At 39.2% G+C, this 10,693-nt stretch overlaps 1 non-coding gene across 1 annotated transcript; it reads left to right on the top strand.

Moving 5' to 3' along the window:
• Window positions 1–8,968: 8,968 nt before the first annotated feature.
• Window positions 8,969–9,041, top strand: TRNAE-CUC (transfer RNA glutamic acid (anticodon CUC)). The gene has a single exon. It is a non-coding gene; the product is annotated as a tRNA-Glu (tRNA).
• Window positions 9,042–10,693: the final 1,652 nt, after the last annotated feature.

Raw genomic sequence — 10,693 nt, 5'->3', positions numbered from 1 at the left:
CAAAGAGATTTTTGCTGGGAGACAGAAAACTGGATTTTGTCTTGTTTCTATTATTCTGGGGTTGTTGTTCCTTCTACAAAATAAGGAGATTTGAGGAAGAATGACTGCACAGCTACTAGTCCATACAAGATACCGAGAGAATATGCAGACATTCTGAATTTAAGTGTTATTTATAGGTACTCCATAATCACTGAAGTCAAAGGCTAATGCAAGTTCTACTCACAGCTTTAGAATTCATAAAGTCAAATCTAGACAGCTATAATTAAATGTGTCATTCTAATAATTCTGTCTCGGTGTACTCATTTGTAGAATAAAAGGATGGACCTAGGGGTTTAAGTAGAGACTCTATGGCTTCCAGGACAAAGTCTAAACTCCCTGGCTTGTCAATCAAGTTCCTTCATGATCTGGCCACTTGACACCCTCCTGATTTCCTCCTTCAACCCCTCTGCACATTCACATGCCCTCAATCTTTTTCTTTTCTTGTTCACGTATTTTATTTTATTATTACTATTTTTTAACATCTTTATTGGAGTATAATTGCTTTACAATGGTGTGTTAGTTTCTGCTGTATCACAAAGTGAAACAGCTATACATATACATACATCCCCATATCCCCTCCCTCTTGTGTCTCCCTCCCACCCTCCCTATCCCACCCGTCTAGGTGGTCACAAAGCACTGAGCTGATCTCCCTGTGCTATGCGGCTGCTTCCCACTACCTATCTATTTTACATTTGGTAGTGTGTATATGTCCATGCCACTCTCTCACGTCGTCCCAGCTAACCCTTCCCCCTCCCCGTGTCCTCAAATCCATTCTCTATGTCTGCATCTTTATTCCTGTCCTTCCCCTAGGTTCTTCAGAAACATTTTATTTTTTATTTTTTTAGACTCTATATATATGTGTTAGAATATAGGATTTGTTTTTCTCTTTCTGACTTACTTCACTCTGTATGACAGTCTGGAGGTCCAACCACCCCACTACAAATAACTCAATTTTGTTTCTTTTTATGGCTAATATTCCATTGTTTATGTGTGTCACTTCTTCTTTATCCATTCATCTGTTGATGGACACTTAGGTTGCTTCCATGTCCTGGCTATTGTAACATAGAGCTGCAATGAACATTGTGGTACAAGAGTTTTTTTGAATTATGGTTTTTCTCAGTGTATATGTCCAGTAGTGGGATTGCTGGGTCGTATGGTAGTTCTATTTTTAGTTTTTCAAGGAACCTCCATATTGTTCTCCATAGTGGCTGTAGCAATTTACATTCCCACCAACAGTGCAAGAGGGTTCCCCTTTCTCCACATCCTCTCCACCATTTATTGTTTGTAGATTTTTGGATGATGGCCATTCTGACTGGTGTGAGGTGATATCTCATTGTAGTTTTGATTTGCATTTCTCTAATGATTAGTAATGTTGAGCATCCTTTCATGTGTTTGTTGGCAATCTGTATATCTTCTTTGGAGAAATGTCTATTTAGGTCTTCTGCCTATTTTTGGATTGGGTTGTTTGTTTCTTTGATATTGAGCTGCATGAGCTGTTTATATATTTTGGATATTAATCCTTTGTCAGTTGATTCATTAGCAAATATTTTCTCCCATTCTCAGAACTGTCTTTTCGTCATGTTTATGGTTTCCTTTGCTGTGCAAAAGCTTTTAAGTTTCATTAGGTCTCATTTGTTTATTTTTGTTTTTATTTCCATTTCTCTAGGAGGTGGGTCAAAAAGGATCTTGCTGTGATTCATGTCCTAGAGTGTTCTGCCTATGTTTTCCTCTAAGAGTTTTATAGTGTCTGGCCGTACACTTAGGTCTTTAATCCATTTTGAGTTTATTTTTTTGTATGGCATTAGACGCCCTCAATCCTGATGCCAGAAATCTATATTAGTTTTTGCTTTTGTGCCTTCTGATAAGTTACTGCTTCTGCTTAGAATTTCCTTGCTTCCATTATAAAGCTGGAGTAACAAACAGCATATTCTCTAGACATTGGCATTTTCTTAAGTAAATTCCATGGATTACCACTCTCAAAAATGTTTTTCTGATGTGTTGAGCATGGGTTTTGAGGAGGAGAGGAGGAGCTAAGTCTCAATGATGAAGACATTAGGGAAAATGCTGTTTATTTTACCAATCACTTGAAAAACCACAAGAAGTATAATCAAGATTCTGAGAATTCTTGAAAAGGGGAAGTGTGTTTAAGCCAGCATTTTCCAAAGGCACATGATGACAAATTTTTTTCTCCTATACAAGAGCTACAAATACCCTTCAGTTCATAGTGGGAAACTCAAGTTAATATAGAACATACGTCACAGACAGATTATAAATTTTCAAGGAATTATGATATATGCTATCCTTATCAATAAATTTTAATTATTTTTTAAAGTTCAGGAAAATTGTAGTTGTAACATGAAATTGTAGGAAATAATAGTGACATCATATATCTTTTACCAAGTTTCTCCCAATGATAATATCTTGCAAATTTATAGAACAATATCTACTCCCTTCCTTACCCCTGGTAACCACTGATCTGTTCTCTATTTCTAAAATTTTGTCATTTCAAAAAGTTATATAAATGGACTAATACATTATACAGCCTTTTGAGACTGACTTTTTTCACTTGGCGTAATTCAACTGTATTTAGATTGACGAATGCATCAATAGTTTGTTTCTTCTTATTGCTGAGTAGTATTCCATGATATGAATGTATCACAATTTGTTTAACCATTCTCCTATTGAAGGACATCTGGGTTATTTCCAGTTTTAGACCATTATGAATAAAACTACTATAAACATTAGTATACTGGACTGGTTTTTCTGTGAATATACGCTTTCATTTCTCTGGGTTAAGTTCCCAATAGTGAAAAGCCTGGGTCATATGATAGTTGAATGTTTAATTTTTTAAGGAAACTGTCAAACTGTTTCCAGAGTTGTTTGAAGCTTTTCTTTATTATCTTTTTTTTTTTTTTTTTTTGCGGTAAGTGGGCCTCTCACTGATGTGGCCTCTCCCATTGCGGAGCACAGGCTCCGGACGCGCAGGCTCAGCAGCCATGGCTCATGGGCCCAACTGCTCCGTGGCATGTGGGATCTTCCCGGACCGGGGCACGAACCCGTGTCCCCTGCATCGGCAGGTGGACTCTCAACCACTGTGCCACCAGGGAAGCCCTATTATCTTTTTGATGCTTGCAGATCCTGTAATTATATCTCCTATTTTATTTCTGATAGTGGTAACTGGTGTTGTCTCCCTTTTTTTCCCTTTGCCAATCTCACTAGAAGTTTGTCAGTATTGAAATTTTCAAAACACCATCTTTTGTTTAATTGATTTCTCTATTGATTTTCTGTTTTCAGGTCCACTGATTTCTGCTCTCGTCTTTTTATTTTCTTCTTTTGCTTGCTTTAGGTTTAGCTGGCCTCTTCTTCTTTTCTAGCATATGCATTTACTGGTACACATTTCCTTCTCAGCCCTTCTTTAGCTGTGTCCCACAAATTTTTACATCCTGTATTTTGCATTTAGTTCAATGTATTTTTTAAAATACCATTGAATTCCTATTTGACCCCTGAGCTACATATGTGTGTATTGTTCATTTTTCAGGTATTCAGATATTTTCCTCTTATCTTTCTGTTTTTGATTTCTACTTTGATTCCATTGTTGTCAGAGAACACTGGGTGATTTCAAGTATTTTAAATTTGTTGGAGTTTTCTTTTTGTCCCAAGAGATGGTTTATCTTGATATATGCTCCATGGGCACTTGAAAAGAATGTGTATTCTGCTGTTGTTGGTTGGAGTAATCTTTAAATGTTTAGATACTATTGTTTGACGATGTTGTAAATTCGTCTATATGCTTTCTGATTTTCTGTCTTGTTCTATCAGTTGTTGAGAAAGGAGTGCTGAAGTCCTCAAACATACTTGTGGATTTGTCTAATTTTCCTTTTAGTGCCATCAGTTTCTGCTTCACATATTTTGCAGCTCTGTTGCTTGGTGTGTACACATTTTGGATTTCTATCTGTTCTTGGTGGACGGACCCTTTTATTAATTATATAAGAGCCCTTTCTGTCTCTGATGATTTTCTCACCCTGAAGTCTGCTTCATCTTACATTAACATAGCCACTCCTGCATTCCTTTGAGTTTTTCTTTTCAGTTATTCTATTTTTCAGCTCAAAATTATCACTTGCTTCCTCATATCATCTATTTCTTTGTAAAAACTTTCTATCCGTTTGCTGAGGCTTTTTCTTATTATTTGTTTCAATACTGTAATTGCCAATTAAAGTATTTCTGTTAGAGCTGCTTTAAAATCTTTGGCAGTTAAAGCTAACATCTCTGTCATCTCAATTTTGACATCTACTGATTGTTATTTTTTATTCACTTTGAGATCATCCTGGTTCTTTGTACAATGAGTGATTTTCCATTGAAATTGGGAGATTATATTATAAAACTCTGGGTTTTATTCCAATGTATTACTTATATAAGAACTGGCTTTCTCTGACACCGTCCTGGCAGAGGGAGGGAGAGCACTATCTTGTTACTGCCAGATGGAGGTAAAAATCCAGTTTTCTCACCTGGTCTTGGTTGACACCCAAGAATGGGAGGGTCATCATTACTGCTAGGCAGGAATCTGGCTCCCTATGTGATCTCCACGTACACTGCAATGGTCATGGTTTTATGATTGCTGGGTGATGGTTAAAGTCCTGATGCCCCACTAGGCTTTCTCTCATGCTCTTCTAGTGGGGAGGGAAATGGTGGACTGGATTAGAGAAAACAGGCATTCCAGATGGTCTCCAGGGACACGAGTAGGATGGTTCTTTACTAGCTGGTGGCGATGAAAGCCCTGTTCCCAACTTGGCTTTTCTGGTATCACCTCAGTCTTGGATGTTGGGGTGTTCTGTTACAGCATTGTGAGGATGGAAGTCTGGGATGCTCCTTGCTTGGTATTTGTTGATGTGGGTGTGGGTGGACCACCAGTTCTTCTGTGGTGTTTGGCTTCAGTAGATTGGTTATTGTTTAAAATTTTAATAGCTTGCTAATCTGTCCCTTTTCTAGTCCTTTGAATAAGAGAATATGCTTTTGTTGGGGCTCCTTTTTTTCTGTGTCCATTGGTGTTTCCAGATTGTTGGCTTCTTCATCTCCCAGTTTTGGATATATGAGATGAAAAGAAAACCCAGGGAATGCCTCATCCTGTTGTTCCTTGAGTCCTGAGTTTCCTGGCTTGTCTGCCTTCCTTTACTTAACTTTCAGAGTCTTCTTATGTATGTCTAATGTATAATATCTGGAGTTTTTTGATACTTATTAGGAGAAAATTAAATTAGGTCTACTCCTTCCCTGAGATGAAAGTCCTTTATCAATAATTTTAAGCCAACATTTTAAATGCTTATTACCTCCAAGCACAATATAATGTACTTTTTTCAGACTTTATTTTTAGAGCAGTTTTAAGTAATATGATATTCTTTGTACACTATTTTATTTTGTCCCTAATAAACAATGGGTGAGATATTATCTCAATTTAACAGGTGAGGACTGAGGTTCAGAGAAGGTAAGGGACTTAGCTAAGCAAAATGCAAAGTTGGGATTTAAACCTAATGTCCTGCATGTATTCTTCCTAAGATGACTCAATTTTAAAGTCATGCTGTTAGTTCTGATCTCTAAAGGACTGTTGGTCTACTTCTGGAGCTTTTTGTAATTCTTGATGACTGAAAGAGAAATTCTAAGTGAATAATAAAAATGGCAAGAGATCCAGGAATCAGGACACATGAAAGGTAACTGAAGGAAACAAGATACTGAAGAGAGAACACAGTGTCTTCACATCTTTGAACAACTCTCAGGTGGATGACACACTAACTATTATGTGGGTCTCAAGGGAACATGACCAGGACTAGTGATTAAATGTTACAAAGACACAAAGTTCACCTTCACTGTAAGGAAAAGCAGTTGCAGATCTGAAATGAAGATTAATTGTTCCTGGTGGTAATGAACCCCCAATCCTGAGTGATTTCAAGCAGGAGCTGGATTAATGTTCTGTTGCTCAGAGATATACAGTGGTTTGGCAGATATGATCTCAAAGCCCTCTCTATTCTTACGGTCTTTAATGTAGGCTCCCATGGAAGAGCTATGTGATATTGGACATGTTACTTCTTTCTCAACTTAATTTTTCTCTTCTATAGAACGGGGATAATAATAATACCAACCTAATCATAAGATGATTGTGAAGAAAAGATAAGATGATGTGTGTAAAAAGTTTAGTGCTATGCCTGCCATGTATAAACCACTGAATAAACAGCAGTGGTGATGATGATGATGACGATAGTGTAGTTTCTGAAGGTACTGCAGGATCTCTGAAGGGTTCAAGTTATTGTTGTAGAGAAGATAGTTTGAGGAACTGATTAATAGAGTTTTAAATAATAAAATAGATTTAAGTAAAAAAAATTTTACTATACCCAACCTGTCCATGAATATTTTATCATTCTAGAACTGACATGAACTTATCATTAATACTTAAAATGTCTTGTATTTGTGATACATCCATGCATAGAGCAAATACACAATGAATGCCACTCATTTACAGGCATATGCTAATTCAAATCCTTCAAACTTTGTCCATCACGAGTCAACCAGTCTCCGCCTTCGAATTCCTCTTTGATCTTTGACAAGTCTGTTAATATCTCTTAGATTACAACTCTCTCTTTTATTTAGGGGCTTCCTTGGTGGCGCAGTGGCTGAGAGTCCGCCTGCCGATGCAGGGGACACGGGTTCGTGCCCCGGTCCGGGAAGATCCCACATGCCGTGGAGCGGCTGGGCCCGTGAGCCATGGCCGCTGAGCCTGCGCGTCCAGAGCCTGTGCTCCGCAGCGGGGGAGGCCGCGGCAATGAGGGGTCCGCGTACCGCAAAAAATAAAAAAAGAGATTTAGAGAATCTCATCTCTACTCTGTGACCTAGCTCTGGGATTTGGTTATTTTCCATTTCAAAATGAAGTCATATATCTTTAAAAGGTCAGAAAAAATTGTTCATTTCACTCAATTGGCCATTTTTTTCTTCCCACTATCTGTCTCAGAGTCACCAATCAAAGGATTTCATATTATCAGGTCAGGGAAAGACTGCACTGTAGCCAGATTCCTTTTCCATTTTTTTTTCAGTTTTAGAAGCAGTGATTCCACGGACCACTGCCATCCTGGCTGGGCTTCGCTTTCATAGATGAATTAGCTATTCCCAGCATTTCTTCTTGCAAAATTCCTAAGCCTGTGGGGAAGAAGTTAGTCTTGCTTATTTCACTTTCCTCTTGAGAGGAAAAGGCTTCAAGGAGTTTGAGAATTGTGACTGGTTCCAAACAGACACTTTCACAGTTAAATCACTTTTAACGATGAAACATTTTCCAGACAATCTGTTTCAGCATTTCCATCTATTTAAGCACTGTAGGCATCAAGAAGGTGACTGCTTCCTACAAAGGAGTTCTGTAAGAAGTCACAGCCTTCCAATGGCTGTGGGGTATGCCCAGTCATAAGAGCTATTTCCGACTATAAGTTTGTGGTGAAAACATCTTTGGAGAAACATTTACTTCTATTGCCTCTCGTCCAGTTGATGGTACCCACGTTTCCCAGTAACTCAAATCAAAAATCTCCCCACTCTCTCATTCCTCAAGCAATTACTCTCTATGTCCCGTACATTCTACTTTTTTTTTTCTTATATTTAGCACCTCTTCACTATTAACACTTCCGGTAAGCTGGACTACTGCTGGGACTATTGTAAGAGCCTGAATTTCAGTCTCTTTGCTTCACTATTCAGTCTCACTATGTGCTTCAACCTCATTTATGCTGGTTGACCAAGCCATCACGCTTAGTTATAAATGTGGGCACAGTCATTCCTTTTCTAAGTCTTCAGTCACTTTCCATCCCCTATAGGACAAAGCTTACGTCTCATACACAGCATGCTGGGTTTCTCATGATCCATCCTGTTCTGCTTTGCCAATTTTATTTCCATTAAGAACCCTTTCGTATCCAAAATCTAAACCACTGAACTACTGGCATTTTATAAATATGCCTTTATTTTGTAATTCTATTCCCTTTACATAAATGACCTTCCCCTTAAAATCCTGTACCTAGCAAACTCATACTTTTTCACCATAAAGCATCACTTTAAATATAACCTCTTCTGAATATCTTCCCTGAATACCCAAGCAATTTTTTTCCTATGTGCCTACTGCGCTTTCATAAAAGTATGCTATTATAGTTATTTTTATCATTTTTCTTTTATAGACTAGACACTACAGACACTAGAAGGAAATAAGCAATCTCCTTTCCTCTTTTTATGCACAGATCTGTTTTTTTATTAATGTTTTAAGAAACAATAAATACATATATTTTTGTGGAAAACTAGCTATTTATTATTCAGATGTAAGAGCATTTGAGGGGAAGTAACTTTGGCCTATTAAATGGCAACAGCCCGTGACTGGAGTCTCTGTTGATGGCCAGGCTATAAAACTGCAAGGGGTTATGAAGGATTCAGCTGAAGGTTGATTCCAAGATACCTGGGGGCTAGGGTTGTTAGTAAATCTTGCTCCTATGAAAGTCCTGATTAGAGATTAGTCATCAAGGAAGGAAGTCATGCCTGTATTTCTAACATTTATCATTCTACTCTGTTTCTGGACATGGAAGGAATATTTTTGCGGGAATAAATATGCAGAATAAGAGAGATCAAGAGTCAACCATCCCTTCTACTCCCAGGTGTAGGAATCCCAGGTGTAGGAGTGTAGGGTCTTTGATGACTCACACTGGGAGAAAGAGAGCAGAGGTAGCCAGGCACTACTGTCCCTCCACGTGGTGGCAGCACCGCTAGACACTCTACCTTGATGGAAAGTATAAGCAACTCGGCTTGTTGAGCCACGTGAAGATTAACTTATAAAGGACTGAGCAACAGAACAATGGAGAATAAGCAGGGCTGGATCTAAAAGTGACTGACCAGCAAAGGAAATGGCACCTGACCAAAAACACGAGGGAATTCCCTGGTGGTTCAGTGGTTAAGATTCAGCACTCTCACTGCTGGGGCCCCGGGTTCGATCCCTGGTCAGGGAACTAAGATCCCACAAGCTGCCTGGTGAGGCCAAAAAAAAAAAAAAAGAGAGAGAGAGAATGTGAAAAAAAAATGAGGACTCTTCCAGGCATCCTCATAGAGGAGGTTTATTACATGCTACCCGGTTCTCTTGAGTTTCAATACCGGGGCAGAATCAGCTACACTGTCAAGACCTCTCCTGCCTTTCATGCCTCTGTCCTTTCTTTGTGTTCATTCCTCCACCAGAAGATTTTTTAAGTCTTAACTCAAACCCCATCTCTTCCAGGAAACATCTCTGATAATCTTCTACAAACTCTAATCCATATGATTCCCCTGCCTGGGGTCAGAGGCCAAGTGTTGTGCTTCTAGAAGCATCTCCCATAAAATACCTCCTCCCTTCTTAATTGTATCAAACATGAAAATTTGCTTGATCCCTCAGTATCTCACAAACTCTGACCCTTATTTCTATGAGAAAACAGAGACACAACATTGCAAAAGGCTTATATCAGATTCTTTTATGATGTTTGCTGTGATGGAGGTGCCAAAGAAAAAACAGACCTCTCCACACTTGTTAAAGGTGGAAAAAACAAATTTTATTAGGACTCCTGTAGTAGAGAAGAGAGACGTCAGTATAGACTGAGCTCAACTCCAGCTATGACACAGGTAACTAAGGTTTTTACAGGGGATAACAGATATAGAACAAAAAGGGACTATGGGGAGGTGAAAAGGGAGGAACAAAAAAGGACTAGAAGAAGATGTAAAAATGGAAAATTTAAAAGGAGGTAAGTGGAGGATTACTGAAAATGGCTTGGCGAGATGGGTTGAGACAATGTACCTTTTGAGTTTGGTAGACGTGCATTTTCTTGAGCACGGGGTCTCAGCACGGGGTCTCAGATCATCTTTAGAGACATAGTCCAGTGTAGGTGGAAGCCACGCTAAAGTTTGGTCAAATATTTTAACGCAGTGTTTGGGCAACTCCTTTGTGCTACGGGGGAGTTCATGGTTCATATAAGAAAGAGCAGAAAATACAGAAGGAATAAGGGAGGCGCTACTATAGGGAGTGTGGTAGACAGAATAATCTCCCCAGAGATGTACACATCCTAATCCCTGGAACCTGTAACTATGTTACCTTCCTGGACAAAACGGACTTTGCAAGTGTGATTAAGGATTTTGGGATGAGTAGATGACCCTAGATTATCTGGTTGGGTCTTATAAGAGGGAGTGTCAGGGTTAGAGAAGGTGATGTGATGACAGAAGCGGAGGTTAGAGAATGCCACAGACCTTGAGGATGGATAAGGGACCAGGAGCAAGGAATGAGGTGGCCTTTAGAAGCTGGACTCGGCAAGGAAATGGATTCTCCCCTAGAGCCTCCAGAGGGAACACAGCCTGCAGACACCTAGATTTTGCCCTGTAAGACCCATTTCAGACTTCTGACATCCAGAACAGTAAGACCATTAATTTGTGTTATTTTAAGCCACTAAAGCTTGTTTGTGTTTGTGGTCGTTTGTTACAGCAGCAATAAGACAACACAGGACAATAAACAAGAGCCTCCAACTGCCCATTTCACCATTACCCCCGGACCCTGGCATCACATCCTGAGGGCTGTAGCCTCCAGGGGACTGAAGGAAAGTGTGTGCACTGGGGTTTAGTCCTAGGAGCACAATTACTCGGTAGG

This window comes from Aethalodelphis obliquidens, unplaced genomic scaffold (assembly GCF_003676395.1).
Source record: "Aethalodelphis obliquidens isolate GAN/ISIS:26980383/991018 unplaced genomic scaffold, ASM367639v1 scaffold7, whole genome shotgun sequence".
Classification (NCBI taxonomy): Eukaryota; Metazoa; Chordata; class Mammalia; order Artiodactyla; family Delphinidae; genus Aethalodelphis; species Aethalodelphis obliquidens.
The sequence above is the reverse complement of the archived record's forward strand: the minus strand, read 5'-3'. Positions and strand labels throughout refer to the sequence as shown.